Source organism: Manacus candei, unplaced genomic scaffold (genome assembly GCF_025592945.1).
Source record: "Manacus candei isolate 608988 ecotype Guabito, Panama unplaced genomic scaffold, ASM2559294v1 h1tg000061l, whole genome shotgun sequence".
Lineage (NCBI taxonomy): Eukaryota > Metazoa > Chordata > Aves > Passeriformes > Pipridae > Manacus > Manacus candei.
The window spans coordinates 5,279,067-5,297,204 of NW_026138109.1; positions in this window are offsets into that span (position 1 = coordinate 5,279,067).

The window sequence follows — 18,138 nt, forward strand, 5'->3', positions numbered from 1 at the left end:
GATACTTTCCCCCATTTATACATAAAAAGGGCCCTTTCTTCACATGTAAATGGGACCCTCTTGAGCACTGTGTATAATTTTTAAGAATCTTAATACGGGTAAATAGTGGCTTTGTGGAAAAACTGACTTCCATGTTGTGAAGGAAAAAAGTAGAAGCTCTTGAAACTTACAAAGTTGGATACTTAGTGAAGTTTCTCCACTTTTGGCAGAACAAATAGGAATTCATTCAGCTCATACAGCTCCCTTCTCTCAAATTTGTTTGTTATCTCCTGCTAAATTAAATCTTTGAAGATGTGAAATAGATTAAGATCATCCATCTAAGTTCGTGATTATTCAGAAGGTTAAAAGTTCATGAGTTTTTTTTCCTCAAGGTTAAAAATATGCCAGGTAAAAAAAAAAAAAGGGGGGGAGGGAAAAAAGAGAAAGATAAAAAAGAACAACAAAGGTTTCTGACACTTTTCAGGTCAAAACCAAACAAACAAAAATAAAAAAGAGAGCACAAACCTGTTCATTATTGAGATTGAGGTCTATCAGTCTGACCAACCAGTGGCTATTTAAAGACCTTCTACACCTTGTTTCCATGTTCCTCCCTGTTTGACCTTCTCCAGGCCATGGCTGGATAGAGCAAAAATGGTCAAGGACAAGGAAAAGACCTTTTAATTAGCCATTGCCCTCTGCAAATGGGATTACCAAAGCAATGAGCTTAGTTAGCATACACCAGTAAAATCTTTGGTAAGCAGTCAAGCCATAACCACATACCAGGCTCTCTCCTCCCTTCTCTGAGTTTCTACCCCAACTACATCTCTCCCACAAGGTCAGCAGCTTCCAAGAGTGGTACCCTGGCAGAGTCAACTCTGAATCACCCTCCAGAAGGCAGGTCCCTGGGACAGCCCTGGCACTGGGTGCAGGGAATATTAATAGACAAGCAGAGAAGTACACTGGCCATGCCTGTGCTAGGGAGCAAAGGAGCTGGGACTGATGACCCAACTTGTGCACTATACACCCTTCAGGGTGTCCTTACTTAGGACTAGCTCTGGTCACAGGGAACAAATGCCCACTTGTGCCTGCAGCTCACCTGAAGCTCTTCCATCTTAGTATCCCCCAAAAAAGAGCCCAGTTCATACACCCTAAGACTGCTCCATGATACAAACTAAAGCACAGTAAGTGTGAACAAACAGGACATTGTCTTCAAAGGCTCACTGCTGATCCACACGTCATACCTAAAGATGAGAGTCAACCTCTCCCAACAAGTACATCCACGGTTCTCCTGAGGCTACCATTCCTGGAAGGCTCTCACCTTCTAATCTCTGTCCTAATTCACACAAGTACCATTAATGTAGCAGGGGGAGACTGACTGACCCCAAGGCACCTCATTAAGTTTTCTGTTCCTCGTGGATTTTGCTTCTCTCACCCCACTGGAAAATCAAAGTCCAAGGCCTAGATATGCAGAAAAAATATTTCCAGTCCATTTTTCTTTATGCACCAGGGAGAGGTGGGGATCAGCAATAGGTAGGCAGTTTATTTACTACATATTGATTTATCCCTTCCATCCAGTAGGGAGTGTTTTCTGAAGCAGCACTTCTCTTTACTTGTAAAGCCAGCGTTTTCCAGCAAGCAACAGATGATCTCAGTACATCTCTTTTGGGGTTCTCTATGTAAAAAATAAGTTCATGACAATTATTTACACCACTTTCACACTTCTGCCTTTCATTTTAGTCATTGCATTAGGTTTTGGTATTTCAGACTCTTGGTGACCACTGTCTGCAGGCGCAGTGGGAGGAGGGCAAGACCCTGCAATGCCACAGCAGGTCCAGGGAGGAAGGAAGAGTCACAGACTGCACCATTACACAATTATACTTTTTATTTATCCACAGCGCCCAATACACAACATCCTTCAAAAGAGACTGACTTTCTAGGGGGAAGGTAAACAAAGGTATGGTCTTTAAAGGAAAATAATTTGCTTCACAAACATTTTGAAGCCTTAAAAGAAGACCCTCCTATAGCCTTTGGGCAGCAGTCTGACTGACTACTGTAAACCAGCAAAACAGCTCCAAATGCATTTCACTGCAAGTAAACAAAATTACAAACCTAAGCATTCAAAATATATTTTGAGGGCACAAAGTAAACTTTTGCCAATAATCCAGTGTCTATTTCCATGGCAGTCTTGGCTGCTGTTATTTTAAAGAGAAAATTTTCACAATGTACAGTGATATAATTCAAACATTGCAGTAAGCTTTGCTTTAATTAGGAACTCTGAAACTCTCCATCCTGAAGGGAAGAAAAAGGGTCTCATTATGCTTTAACAGAGGAGAGGAGTAGAGAAAGAGGTCCTGACCCAGGGAATTTGCTCTTTTTTAGCGTGGAATGTGCAAACTGTATGACTAACCCTCCTTTCCTTCGGAAATACCTTGGTGATTAGAATGGAAAAGCCCTTCTTTCCTCCATAGACAGTCCTGATACCATTTCCTTATGCATGAACTTCAATGTCTCTGTGTGATTCCTAGAAATCTCCCAGAAAGCTGCCTGCACTATGCTTCACCAGGAGTTACTCATTTCCAGGTGCAGCACATCTGCCTTAACCATCCAGCTTGAAAACATTTAAGCCCTGTCTCTGCACTCACACTTCCTTTCCCTGCTTTCCTCCTCTTGCAACCACTGATGCTGTGCAGCCTGTCCAGAGCTGTATTGATGTACCCTAACGGGATGACCCTCTACAAAATGGCATGAAAAAGTTCCACAGTGAAAATAAGGGACAACTTCAATTCTGTTAAAGTGGGAAATGTAAAGTCCTCTCTGACTCATACTGTTTCTTTGGCATCAAATTCAGTTGTACAAACTGCTCTGGAACAAATGACTGAAGTGTTGGCAAGAGCAATCTCTGCACCCAGTGGACATTCACCCATGGAGCTAGTAGCCAATATCCTTCCATATTCCCATTCCTTTTTCAACCTGTTCACCCCTAGCATTAACTGGAGACATAGGTTTACATATTCCTCTTCTCTCCCAAGGAAATTAGGGTGGCAGTGATTACCTCCACACAAACATTCCAGTTCAAAATGAGGAAAAGTACAACATAAAAGCACATTCCACTCCACATTCCTGTTGGAGCTTTAAACAATTGCTTAGAAATATTACTAAATGTTGCTGTTCAATCAGCATGTACAGTAGAAACACGAAAAAAGCAATGAATGTTTTGCTTCCCTTCTCCACAGGTCCTTATCAACTACTTTTGGATCAGGCCAACATCTCTTCAGGAGGCTCACATAATTCTTGATGGTCCCAGTCTATCCACTTGCCTCTATAGTCCCACGGCAAGGTTTTCTTGGCTATTGTACAAAACAACTGTGAAATACACATTTGCATAATCTATGCAGAGAAAAGAAAAAAAAAACCAACCCACAGGATGCCTCACTGAAAGTTTTCACTGATGACTTTTCCACGAAAAGTCCAGAATGCTGTCCAGTCATTCTGCATCTTGTGGTTCCATCCATGAGTGCTGAGACCTCCAAAGCCAGTCCTGGTATTTTAGTGCCCATGTCCAGCCGTGCTTGAGTCTTTCCTCATCACAGCTCTACCCTCTGTGGTTCTGGTCACCTCACCACCAGCAAACACACAGCTCCTACACCTACAGATCCTACAGATCCTGGGACAAGCACAACAGATTGATAGACATTTGTCCTCCATGCTCTTCCTTTTACCCCTTTGCTGAGGATGAAGGAGATGAAGGAAAAGGTGAGCATCTCAGTCAAGATGATGGATTACTGCTCAGGTGAGGGAAATTCTTATTCTGTTGAGTTTTTTGTTTTTAACATGATCAGCACTGGTGGCAACTGGAAAAGGACTGAGAGGAAAAATGTGATTTGAGCAAATGACAAATGGCTTTTCCACCCAAAAAAAAAAAAAAAAAGAGACATAACATTTCATGGAGCTGTCAGAATGGCACAGCAAAGCAGAACTGTAAGTTAAACATCATCTGTGGGTTCTTTCTCAGGCTGGTCATAGTTGAAAGCACTAAAAAACATTTGGGCAATACTGAATAACAACTTCACAATGTTTCGTTGCCACATTTTCAAAATGGGCTAATCTCTGCACAGGCTGATTGGACAAAGAGAGATGTTGCCTTTCTTCCAAGTCAATACAAAAAAAAGGAAGAAAATAAGAAGCAAAGATTTAAAACTACTAAAGTCTACATGCGCGTTTATCCTTTTTCTTCTCTGAGGGACGTCATAGTGATTTTATGATGCTGCTAAGGAGAACCTTTGGCTTGGATTGGTTTGGAAACAGAAATTCTTTGCATATCATAGTCATTAACTAGCCTAGCTAAGAATTACTCAATGTTAACCCTGACCTACATGGATTGGAAACAATCATCCCTTGATACTAAGAGCTTTTTCACTCAATAACCAAGAAAAGCTATTTTTCACCCTGGACCACACTTTAAAAAGAAAAAACAACACAAACATGTTTTCCAAACCAGCCTAAATGCAAAAGAGAACATTTACCCTAAAAGCAATTTGTTTAAACTGACACAACATCGCTTCTCATATTATATTTGGATCTATTTCAGCAATTGTTGGAGGAAAACAGCAAGCCTTGGAGCTCAGAGTGCTCAAGGGCTGCGGTGGCAAGTTTGCGCCATCCCGTTGCTGTGCTTGGAGCGCGTTGTGTCATCGGTGGGAAGCACAGCTGCGACGTTGGAGGGCTGAGCAAGCAGAGCTGGGTTTGGCTACAGTCCTTGCTGCCCCCACCACGGCACAGATGTGCACCTTTTTCCCCCCTTAGTAAATGTTTGAGCCACTGCCAGCAGCAGGGAGTTCCCCTCTTCAACGGGAATCATTCAGTGTCTCTCTGGTCCAGTTAACAGAGTGAGCAAGGAGTCCAGGGTTTAAGTATCTCCATGTAAGAGATTATCACCACAAGAAATTGGTTTGCAGAAAAAGAATTTTCAAATAGCAGTTTTAAGTACCGAGGCAAGGTGCAGGATGAGGAAAGAGCTGCTTCTTGCGTCGTTACAAAAATTGCTTATTCATATCCTCGTGCAACACTGCCCGTACCACATCTCTCGGGTATTTTAAAATGAGCAATTTTTTCCCTCCACCGACCGACGGTGACAAAAGTTTCCTATTATTTAAGTATGTAATAAGAGCATGACACACAGGGTTTCTGGTAAGAAGCTGTGTTTTGGTTTCCAGCTCAAACCACAGGATCTCATTCTGGGCTAAGGACGTCACTGCATGGCAGGTGTCACCAACTGGGGCTGGTAGGACAAGAGGCTGTGGGGTCTCTCCTGCTGGGGCTGCAACCACGGGCAGGGATATAGAAGCCCTGCAGGATGGGCTGCTGAACCAAGGGTTTGAGTTTGTATATAGCCATGATCAAGAAAGGATTTTAGCCTAGATTAGAGGATTTTATTTTTAGCCTGTACAGGAGGGTTTCTTGTCCTTCTGTGAAGAATGGTTGAGTCAGTGGGCAGACCAGGGGAAAAAAGATGGGCTTCAGTGAACTACAGAGGCATTGATGGAAATGTTTCTGAGACAAAAGGGAAATGAGTTAAGAGGGAAGAGCAAGGATGAAAGACAGACCAAGTTGGTGAGGGGGAACTGCTCACATGTGCAGCAAGAGGACATATAATGAGCATGTGAAAACACTGTCTACTCCTTGGATTTCACACCAGAGTTTACACAGCTCCCTCCAAAGGTGAGGTAGCCACAGCAAGCAAAATATAAGGAGCATATCCCACCACAGAGATATTTTAGCATCTCCAGTTGAGATGAACTGCTTGCTCTGTTCTTTTTCTTTTAATTTGACATTGTTAGCTGGCTCACAACTGGTCATGAACTTGCTGAAACTTTGCCTGGAAACCACGGGGAAAAGCAAGAGAGTCTTGGCAATGGATGGCACAGTTGCAAAGCTTCTTCCACAAGCTCCCTGTGTAGAGCTGTGTTCCTCCAGATGCACTGCCCCAGTTGCTCTTCTTCAGCCTGTAACTGATGTGTTTGGGCCTGTTCACAGGGGGTTTGGGGGCACATGGGAGAAAGGATAGTCCAGTCCGTTGATCATCATAAAGAAAATCTTTAAATAGCTGAATGTGGTGGGATAATCCTGGCTGGACACCAGGTGCCCAACGAAACCACTCTGTTCTTCCCCTCCTCAGCTGGTCAGAGAGAGAAAATACAGTGAAAGGCTCGTGGGTGGAGGTAAGGACAGGGAGAGATCACTCAACAATTACCGTCATGTGCAAAACAGACTCAGCTCAGAGAGATTAGTTTAATTTATTACCAATCAAATCAGAGTAAGGTAATGAGGAATGAAACAAAAATCTTAAAACATCTTCCTCCCATCTGCCCCCCCTTCTCCTGGACTTAACCTCACTCCCAATTTCTCTACCTCCTCCACCCCAGTGGTGCAGGGAATGGGGGCTGTGGTCAATTCATCACATGTTGTCTCTGCCATTCCTGTCTCCTCACAGGGAGGATTCCTCACACTCTACCTCTGCTCCAGTGTGGGGTTCCTCCCAAGGAAGTCAGTCCTTCACAAATTTCTCCTATGAGACTCCTTCTCACAGACTGCAGTTCTCCAGTGTGGGTCCCTCTCCATGAGGTGCAGTCCTTCAGGAACAGGCTGCTCCAGCATGGGGTCACAAGTCCCCCCAGCAAACCTGCTCCAGTGTGAGCTGCTCTCTTCATGGGGCACAGGTCCCTGTCAGGAGCTTGCTACAGTACAGGCTTCCCATGGGGTGACAGACTCCTTTGGGCATTCACCTACTCCAGTGTGGGGTCCTCCATGAGCTGCAGGTGGATCCCTGCTCCAGGGTAGACCTCCATGTCCTCAGGGGCACAGCTGCCTCACCACAGTCTGCACCAAGGGGTGCAGGGGAATCTCTGCTCCAGCACGTGGAGCACCTCCTTCCTCTCCTTCATTGAGCTTTGTATCTGCAGAGCTATTCCTCTCTGTGCCCAGGCTTTTTCCCCCTTTTAAGTCTATTATCCCAGAGATGCTGCCACCATTGGTGGTGGGTTCAGCCTTGGCCAGCAGCAGGACCATCTTGGATCTGTCTGGCATTGGCTCCACTGGACATGGGGGAAGCTTCTGGCATCTTCTCACAGAAGCCACCTCTGTAGCCCCTCCATTACCAAAACCTTGCCATGCAAACCCAATACAATAAGAAATCATTATTTGTTTGGTATTGGATCAGATTACATACAGATTCTTCCTCTGTTGGAGCTCAGTTGTGTTTTATTCCTCCTATTTTGGAAGGGTGGGTTTGCATTTTGGATAATTGCCTGATAACTGGTGGAATGGGATGCCTCAGCTCTTCACCATGCAGTACACGTAGCTTGTACCACAAGGCTTTTTTCAACTGAGGGAGTGGGAAAATGTTGCATTTTTTCACAGTGCTTAATACACTGTGATTCAGATACCACTGGGGTCTCATTTTGCTCTAAATCATCACATTTTTAAGTTTTTGCCCCTTTCTCTAAAAGTCATGGGTGGGTGACACATTAGTTGGCTCTGCAAGGGCATCTCATACTTGGGCTATGGCTGGAATTTGTCAAGCCAGAATTTAACACAGTAGATCCCAAAAGCAAAGCTAAGTGTTGGGGATCTGTGGTTTGGTTTTGTGGTTTGTGGGGTTTGGTGGGGGTTTTTTTGCTGGCCATTTCTTCATGTGGGTTGCTGTCCCACAGTTAAGAAAAATAATCATTCCCTCACTCTGAAGCTGCAGCAAGGTCTGTAGACAGCAGTGGACTCTTTAAGGCAGCTGTCAGGGCCCTGGGGGCACTAGTAAGCCTTACTGACCCTGACCAGTATCCCACAGGACCCTCCTGACACCCACAGTGCCCTGAGAGAAGTCAGGGGATGGAGCCATTTCTCTGATATCATCCTGCTTCAGAGGACCAGGAAGCAGGAGCAGCCCTATGGGCTTGGCACTCAGGAGCACAGAGACAGGCTGCATATGTGATGGAGCAGAGGATGGCCTGGAGGCACATCACCCATGAGACACAGGTAAGGTACCCAGGTGGCACTTGGGCATGTGTTCTTACTCACCAGGTTCTTCGTGGATCTCTAAAACTGGCTCCTGCTGAAGTAGCTCCCTACAGAAAATTCATGAAGGGGATGAGTGGGAGCCAGGGGGAAAGTAACCAAAAGAAATAGCAGAAGGTATTTGTAGAGAATGTAAAAACATGGCAAGCTGCTTGTTCTGAGTATTACAAGTGCAACATATAACAGAAATCCTCTCTTTGCTTCTCATTCCAGCAACAGAACTTACTGTTAGAGAGGTAGTTTGTTAAATTCTCCTGTCATGGACAGGGTCATGGTCTTGCCCAGCAGGCCAACCCTGGGAAAGCTCAGTCTCGGGTCTGTAACTCCTGGGGATTAAAATGGTGCCCAGATGGAAAGCAGTGTTAAAATGTTCACCGTGTTAAAATGTTCACCAGCAACAAGCTCCACACAGTCTGAGGAATGTGACTGCACCTACTTCAGTGGTAGGACTGGGGAAGGCAGGATTCCAAGGCAGGAATTTAGCGTGGTTGGAAGGGTCACCTGTTGAGTCGTGAGGTGTTACTGTTACTCTGCTAATGATGCAGTAACACCTAATGATGCAAGTAATACCTAAGGAGAGATGTAAAAAGATGAGTGAGGAGCACTGAACCTCCCTCATGCTGATGGACAAAACCAAATTTTTGGCCCTTATAGCACCTCAGGGCAGGGAGGGAAACAAATCAAAACAAAACAACAACAAAAAAAAGCCACACACATTTTTCACAACGGTGTTGTCTCTTTTTAAATGTTTACAACTCTTAGAGAAAACACCTGTCGTCCAGAGAGCGTTGCAATAGTTTACTCAGCAAAGACTGAAACACAGACCTGTCAGCGAGCTCTCAGGTATCACCAGGTTGTTTGGGATTTTATTTCTGATAACTGTTCTGAGCAAAGTTTATGTTCTTCATTTTTCACACCCAAGCCGCCGTAGCAGAGGCAGTACCTGGGAAGCCAGTCCAAAAGCATTCCCGCGGAGCAGCGGCGATAGCGTGGCCGGTGGTGCCACCTGGCTGCCAGGGGGGATGCTCGTGAGCCCGTCAGCCTGCGCCGACCTTCCCAAAACAACGTCTGGCTGGTTTGCCTTCTGCTGAAAAACAGGTTTGTTTTCACTCACATAAGATAAAAGGCCGGTGTTTCTGTGCAAGTTGTGTTTTATTGTACTTTCAACTCGTTCTTGTTTTATTCATCTTGCTTCTCGCCTTTCTTCAGATTTTAATCAGTTCTGATTTCAGTCAGATGCTGCTGTGATTGCCTCTAATCCTCCTTCTACCAGCGATGGAAATATTCCCCCCTCCCCTCTCACCACCTGCACATTATCAGCCAGCTTTGTCCTCCCTTTGACCTTCCTGGTAATAAATATAAGTATTACTTTCACAAAAGAGACATGGGCTCCTGTGTGGTAGGTTCCAGCAACTTTAGAAAAGATAAATGGCCAGGCCCATTCCTCAGGCAGTCTAGGCAGCCCTGGATTTCATCAACAGCACAACTGTACCCATTGCCTTCATCCCCTCTCTGATGTCCTAATGAACTAACAATAAAGAAGACATTGTCTATGCAAATTTTTGTATTTCTCTACCACTATTCAGAAAAAAAAATATATGAAATCACTCGTACAATAAGAAAACCTTTTCATGAAGATGAGGACTGTTACTTACAAAGGTTTGAGCAGAGGATTTTCATTGTGAAAGCGTTCACCTCCCAGCAGACTCCATAAGCCACAGAAGACCTCCTGTATGCTCACATCATCTATGGATTCAGGCTCTAAAGCCATCCAACACCTGTGCAAACAGAGCTAGTATTACACAGGCAGTGTACCCTGCCATAACATCCACTGTGCTGGGCTCCGTGCAAAGGACACACATCTTTCCAAGGGGAACCAAGGCAGTGATTTTCAGTGAAGACAATGTACCTACGTGGTGAAAAACTAACATGAATTGATCTTGGGTCTCAAAGCAGCAGCAAAGGATGACCAAGTTTCTCCCATGGCTCATCCATCCTGAGGTACTCTGAGCTGCCAACCATCTGGCCATGGGGGAAGATACTGTGTTCTGAGTCATATACGGCAGATATACTTGTACAGAAGTACTTGTAACTCTGTTGGTGCTTATTAGCCACTCATTATTCCTCTGCTTGTTCCAGGAATTGGTCTATGCCTGCAGAATATGGCCCATGCATGTGCCATGATGTGTGAAATGCAGCCAAAAAGCCAGAGACTATGATTGACACTCAGGAAAGGATCCACCAGGAAGGGGCTGATAGGCTCCCCCTGAAAAATCCCATGCTATGCAGCATCAGCAGCCAACTGCTCCAGTTTTTCTTGGAGAAAAATTGTGTCTGTGCATTCATTGCTCCAGAGCATGACAAGGCAGATGTGGTGGTGGTAGTGTGATAAAAGAAGGAAATGATTGGCAGACTTAATGAAAATGACAGACTAACTAGAGTTAGTTGGAAGTGAGGACTAGGTGGATAAGCCGTTGCTAACACATTTGTCAGAAAACTGAAAACCTCATTTATTTGAAGCGGATGAATGCATGTAGACAAGTTCTGCAGACCAGCAGAACTCAGAAAGGAGCTCTGTAACCTCTGCTGTCCACAGTCCTTCTGTGCTAGGAGTGCTCTGTAGAGTGTTCTTCCTAACAAGTTTCTTCAGTATCACTCACAGTGCACATCCCTGCTTGGTTTGCAGTACAGGTGACAAAGCAAAGTGTTGGGCTGTGACTGCAGGTAGGGTCTTTCACATTGCAGTGAAAGCTTGATCTTGATCCCTGGCACTGCAAGACCCTATTTTCAAGCACTTACAACTTTGCCAAATTATAACCATTTGGAATGAAATTTTCCATGCCAGGTATCTGCCTCAGGCTGAAGTTTTTGGAAGATGTCCACAAACGCAGCCGTTTCCAATAATGAGGGTAAGGAAAAATTCATTGTTTTGTCCAAGTTAGAAAGCAATTGTGACCTTTCCTTTGAAAAGCTCTGGCATCTCTCTTCCTTGGAGAGGGCTACCTTTCATCAGAGATGTCCCTTTCGCCCTCCTGAAAATCTGCCCAAATTTGACTGCACTATATGCCCTTAGGAAGCTGAATTTGCACATGCTCAGGGGGTAATGAAGACATTCCTTTCATTGTAGCAATTGAACTCCTGACGTTTTCATCCTCCCTGAGCAGGTTCCAACTACAGTTCAAGCAGGACTTTCCTTTCAGTTTCAGCTGTAGACTTCCACAGCCCACGACAAGGCCAAGCATCTGAAAGGAGAGCCAGGAGTCTGTCTCTTGCACTCTCAGTGATATTCATTAGGGTGAGACAATGTGGAGGAAAAAAATTCCTGGATTCAAAGAGCCAGATGTGTGGGTGGTGATGAGGAAGGGAAGACTCAGGAATCCTCCCATCAAGACAAGTAGAAAGACAAGAACAGGGATGGCACGTGGATGTGGAACAGCAGTGTGAGGTGGAAGGTAGGACAGTGGTGGGAGGCAGAAGGATGTGGTGGCTGTAGAGAGGGGATGAAATGAAGAAAGGGAGGAGAGGAAAAGGCCAGAGAAATCTTATCTCACCTGAGGACTTGGTTCCCTGGAATGGGCTGCAGAGTCTGGGGTCAGAATTTTTTCCTACCACATCCAATATGTGAAATGCAGCCTTAACCCAGACACCAAAATGAATATGTACTCTTTCCATTAATCTTCACAACTAGCAAATGAAAAAGGACTCATTTCTTTCACCTCTGAATGATGCTGTAAAAATGACTTATATCTGAGAGCTTGACTATAAAGACAGAGTGTCATGGGAAGAAAGGTGCAGTAGAAAATCAATAACTCTTTATTTAAGGCGAGGCATGAATAGTGGGACATAATAAAAAGGTATTTTATAGCAGAGGACAGAGTTGAAATTCCACAACTAACTATAATTCCTTAGCTGTTTGCTGTTGAGACAACAAAGTCAGGTATTATGTTTGTAATGTTACCTTTTTTTTACTGTCTAATTGTCTTGTCAGTGCGCCGTTTTCCATAGGTACTGACTGACAGCTTCTGCTTCAAAACACAGAAAAACAACAAGCATGGATAGCTATACAGTTTCGGATCTGGTGTTGGGACTGGTTATTCAGAGATGAAAAATCTGTGGCACAAGCTGTTCAGAAAAGTAAGCAGAACTAGACCATATCTTCTGGAAGGCTGATTTGGACTGAAGAGATGATTACTCCAGAAAAGGAAGCAATCCTGGGAAACTCTCTTTCTCTCCATCGCATTTTCTTCAAATATTTTATTCACTGACACTTAGAAAGGTACATAAAAGTTGCCCATCAATCATCATATCACTAGATTTAAGTTTGCCTCATAGGTGTTTTCATTTCAATCAGAAAATTTCCACACTCCCGCAAACTAAAAAAACATTTAAAACTCTGATCAGCATTTTTGGAAAAGAACTTTTGACCCATCGACCTGTTTGTGCTGACACAAAGGAGCATGACAGTCCTCAGCATGTGTTTGCCTGACGTTCTTTGTACTGTATTTGCTGAATGCTTATGGCTCTGCCACAGGCACACACACTGTTTCCTAAAAGAGGGACTGGGGATGCTGAGGAGAGCCACATGCCTCAAACTTGTAAGAGTGGGCTGATGGCAAGAACTTTTTAATATAAGAATGCTGATAGGACAGTTAATTTTTGATACTAGAAGAATGATTTTACGACAAAGGGAAAACCTGGCGTTTTAGTGTTGTTGAAGTCACGTGAAGGGTATTTCTTCATTGCTTGACTGTTCATGGGATATTTGAGTGTCCTACCTCAATGACTGGGCAAAAAATTCCTGTTTTGAAGCGTGCTGTCCACCAAGCACTGCTACCTCCAGCAGCTTCCCATGAAAAATAATACTCTCAGTCGCTTGCTGCTTCTGAAAAAAAGTCCCTCTGCTTGCCTTCAGGTCTCTTGCAGTGCCTACCTACATCAACAGCCTCACTCATGGTCCAAATCTGGAGTTGGTCCCTCTGAAGCCGTCACTTTCTGCCCTTACGGACTTCATTTAAGGGAGCCAGTGCCTCTGTGAAGCCACTGAGAAGTCTGTTTTGGTGTCTCAAATCTATTGCCAAGACCTATAGGCTGACTGAGAAGTTGCTATGCAGTCATTCTGCACAACTTGGTTGCTCAAGGTTCCTCTGAAAACCTCCAGGCATCATTAGCATACGTGAATGACTGTTTAACATATGCTAATAGTTCCCAGATGGAAAATGTTGACCTGCATTAGTGGGTCCCAAATAAGTGAGGGAGTGTCACTGAGCAGCTTGACACACATCCCTCATTAGAAAATCTATCACCATGTCAGCAAACTGGGTAGCCCAGAGGGATAATCAGCAATTTGTCAAAATACGGATTCAAAGATGCACAGAGATACACAGTCCTGCCCTCAGCCATACCAACACAAGGCCAGAGCCACCCTAGAAGGCTGCTGTTCTTACTGGGCTGAGGAAACAGCACCTTTTTCTTACATTTATTTTTGGGTTATTTTTGACTGCTTGGGAGGTGCTCAAATATTATGTGATCGGAATTACACAAGCACCGAGGCTGAATGGGGACACATTTTTTCTTGTGGCAGATACATCTTATATATGCAATAGTGGAAGTAATTACTAGGTAATTTTTACCTTAAGCCATTGCCACCAAAACAGCCTTTGTAACTATTATTTCCCAAGAGGTCTCTGGACATGTGAGGTTTTCATGGTCACTTATTTACATGCCACTGGGGAGAGGACATTTGCCATGCTGAATTTATCCCATCCATCAGCCTTTGGGCAACCATATGTGCATCTCTTTATCCAGAATACTAACTACAGAGGAGCGACGTGTTGTTTGTTTGGGATTTTTTTCTCACTGTTCTCATTCTTCTAGAGTCAGTAAAATTTTTTCAAAGCATCAGAAACTAAGAAATACAGGAAACTGCTCACACCACAGTCTGGAGTGTGGGTTCAGCTTGAGTGAATATTCAATTGCTTCTCCAAAGCTTATCTGGCCTAGCCAAAACCTCTTGAATTTACAAAATTGGGCTGGGCATTTTATGAGAACAGGATGTCTTACAAGATTTTCAGTATTTCCTCTGCTAACTAGAAAATACCATGAAATCAGTTTGGAAATCAGAATAATTTGTTTTGATTAAAAATGGATCATAATGTTTCCAGATCCTAAAAAGATTCGCAGTAAATTGGCTTGTAGAAATCAAGTGAAAGTGGAGGAGGATGACTCCTTTTATTTTGCCCTCCCTAATAGAGTTTGCTCTTCTCCAATGGCATCCAAAATAACTCTACCCTTGGCAGATGTGTTTCCCATTTCAAACCCAGCCCTACCCTTGCTCCAACGTTGCCTTGCTGCTGCAGCACCTTCTCTTGAAATAAATTATTAACAACTTGCAAATTCTAAGCCAGCAATTATTCTCCAAAAGGTCAGGCAGATCAAATGACTTCCACATCATCTCAAAGCTCCTCCATCAAAAATGAGATGAAAGGACTGCAGTGTCTGATCCTCATTCCAATCCTGCATCCCAGGTTTCAAAGGCCACTCTTTGGTTTTGAGGCTGAGGGTGGGCAGTCAGATATCTTGAAGGGTTTTTCCTACGGGGCTGGTGGTGTGTCTGGTCTTTTGAACACATATGTCAGGTCTTTAACATTCGTGCTCATTAGGGTGGCCTGTTCGCTGTGTTCACAACTGAGCTGGCTTTACCTCTGCAGCAAAAAGTGAAATGCCATCTCCCAGCAGAGCCCAGATGAATCTGTGTTGAGAGACATGGTTGGCACTGTTTTGCTGGAGAGCAGGCACAGCAGCTACATCACACCACTCATTACATCTTCACCTGGCACACACCACCCAGTCTCCTGGGGAACCTTTCAACAGGAAAGGTTACTTGCAGTTCCTATAAATTTTCCCCAGAAGAGTCTGTTTTCCTGTTGTTGCCTGTAAGAAGGAACAGCCACTCTGGTGACTGCAAACACATGAAATGTAGATGCCAAGTGCAGTGGAGCTCAACCTCGCTGTGACTCATGGGATGGGGCCAGGAAGTCTGCAGTGGCTCCTTGTACCTGCTCTGTCTTTCTATTTTCAGATTGGTTTTATTATTTGTTTCTCCTCTGGTGAGTAGACCTTGACAACTGAATTGTCCCTTTAACGATCCAGAAGATGGTCAGGCCCTAAAGGTCATCTGCTTTGTACACAGACTGTCACACTTCCTCATCTGTGACAATGGGGAATGACAAACAAATGGGATCAGTGTTTTCAATATCCTGCTCTGAACTACAGCTTTTTATTTTATAAAACCTGCTCAATTTCAAAACTTGCAGAGATTAAAGAATTTGAGAGGGGAAGTCTCGCAGCCACCAACAGTTGATTTGCCACTTTAATGGCTACAGTAGATAATAACTATACAACAGCATTGCAGGTGATCTGCAATGCTTCTTCCAGCAATTTCATTTGTACTGTCTGGCTTCCTAACAGTGATACATTGAAACCCAAAAGATGCCACAACACCAAGCCCTTGGGAAAACACTTTGGTGAGGATGGTGTTTGACATGGTGATTTAAGGTGAACAAGTTGCTCTGGATTTAATTTCACCCCAACATATGTAAGTCTTTCTTTCAGGACATCAGAGCTAGCTAATGATGTATATATACATATATCTGTATTTCTATGAATATATAAACTCTTCTGACAAGAAACTTCTTAAAACAAAAAGGGAAGCTCCCTGTAGCCGATAGACCAATCACTTTTCCCAGTGCAAATCTGAGACAAATGAGGCTGACTCAGTTGTTGGATATATAAACTAGAACAATAGCATCATATTGATCTAATTCCACTTACTCAAAACAGGTATTAAATCAGCTTTAACTGGAAATTGAAATGAAGATTTGATGACAAATACAGCTATTCACCAAAGCAGTGTATTTGTGAGGTAGTTACTGTGTTCCTGGAAATGCAAATCAAAATTTACTTTTCGTTAAAAATAACCTCAACTTAGGAACACCTTCTCAAACCCGTTACTATTACAGGGAATTTTAAACAGATCAAACTACATTATGTCTAAAAGACCAGACTTTCTGGTCTTACAAATCTGCAACAAAAATGCAGCAACAGAACCTGGTCTTGGGTTTAAGTGGCTTAGTTAACCCCTAATTCTTGAAGCTGAAGGTGTTAAGAGGTCATGCAGGTGGAAACTGAAGATTTATTCAAATTCCTTTCTACTGTCACACCCTGGTATGGCTTAAGCTGTTAGAGAGATCCAACATTCCCTGTATGTGGTGGTGTCATCACATAGCAAATACTTGCTGACCACAACAGAGCCTTCGGTCAGGTGTGTCCGGCACGGTGGAGTCTCAGTAAAAGATCTGCATTCTTTCCCTTCTGAAAGATGAGATATGAGTGCTTTAAACAGCTAGGTCTATCTGCAACCATCCCCTTCAAAGTCAAAGAACCGCCTCCCTCCAGTGAAATCTAGACAGGGAAAAGGCAAAGCTTCTGCAAGAAAACCATTCAAAATACATATCTTTATAAGAAGGTATTTCCTACAGTCTTCTTCTCCATCAGTCCCAGAACACTTCTTCCAGCAAAGCACAAAGCCCATCTGTGAGCTGGGAGTGCACAGGGCACCCCAGCAGTGAGTGGAGTTTAGAGGGCACAGGGGAGCTATCATAGGGCAGATAAGATGATTTCTCCTTATCCCAAACTATAGTGCAACAAAAAAAATCTAAAATGACCAGAAAACATATCAGAGAAACTCGAACAGAGGGCAAGGGAATCAGAAATTAACCCAATAGAATGCTGGACCTGTGTCACCCTCACTGCCAGATGTCTGTCCCGTGTCCTCCACTCCTGCACACAGCATGGTTCAGTTTCTGCTTCTTTTCAGAAAACCCTGGCAAACAGCTCCTTGACCAGTTGGAGGATCCAGGTAAAATTTTGGGAAATGGTATTTTTTGTGCCCTCACTGCTTTTGTGTTAATGTTTAACTGGGACCTTTTCACTTCGAGCTGATTGCTAACACGGATTTCACACCCCTGAAAGAATGTTCGAAGCCCACAAAGAAAGACATTGTCTGCTTTGTTTAACAAATGACATTATTTCCTTTCTGCCTAGCAACCCATAACAGGGCCAGAGGATTTGTAACAGGGAGCTAGAGACAGTGAGCAGGACAGAGCAGTTCAAGCTAGCAAATAGATCTCATGCCTTCATTGCACTTTAGAGCTTAGGCAAGAACTTGCTAGAGCATAAAAAAAGCATGGCTCTCTTAATCCAATAACTGTAAAATAACTCCACAAACTCAGATGCTTACCAGTTCATCAGAACTGTAAGAAAATACTGCTTCCAAAACTATTTCAAAATACATTTTTTGAATTACTAATTGCTTTATATATATTTCCATGCAGACAGTAAGATCATCACCTCATCGTGCCCTAAATTTCCACCATGGAGAACTGATACAATAAAGTTAATTAATAATGTAATGATAATAACAATTGTAATAATAGTAATAGAAATAATAATAACAATAGCAACAAATAATAATAATGTTACTGTAAACACTAACAGATCCATAATTCTCTGGCATTTCTCACACTTCTTCATAGTTATCATTCTCTTTATGTCTCTGATATGTTGAAAGTATATATGTGCTTTAAAACTTCCTTATTTTATACCTTGTAGTGATTAGGTTTGTTTACAGCCAAGTCTTATGAGTCAGGCTTTGTCCTTCACCTAAAGGGTGCAGTGGGACAAAAGAAAGAGGCTGGTCAAGGACTAAAACTGTCAGCTTGACCAGGCACTGACTTGCAGGTCACGTATGTGTAGCAGAGCTGGGGAGGAAAAAGGAGGACATTGCTGTAATATGCATAGATTTGTTTGTCAGTCCAGAATGACATGATGATTTGATATGCACTGGTGAGACCAGAAAGCATACCAGGGAATAGCAGGGGCTAGATGCTCTGCAAGGAACAGCAAGCCAGAGTCAAGAGTGGCAACAAGGCCACTAGGGAGGTAACAATAATAACTCCATTCCTTAAGCCCATGGATGGTAGCCAGGGTCAGCCACAGTCCTGTTTACAATGGCAGATAGTGATAAGACAAGGA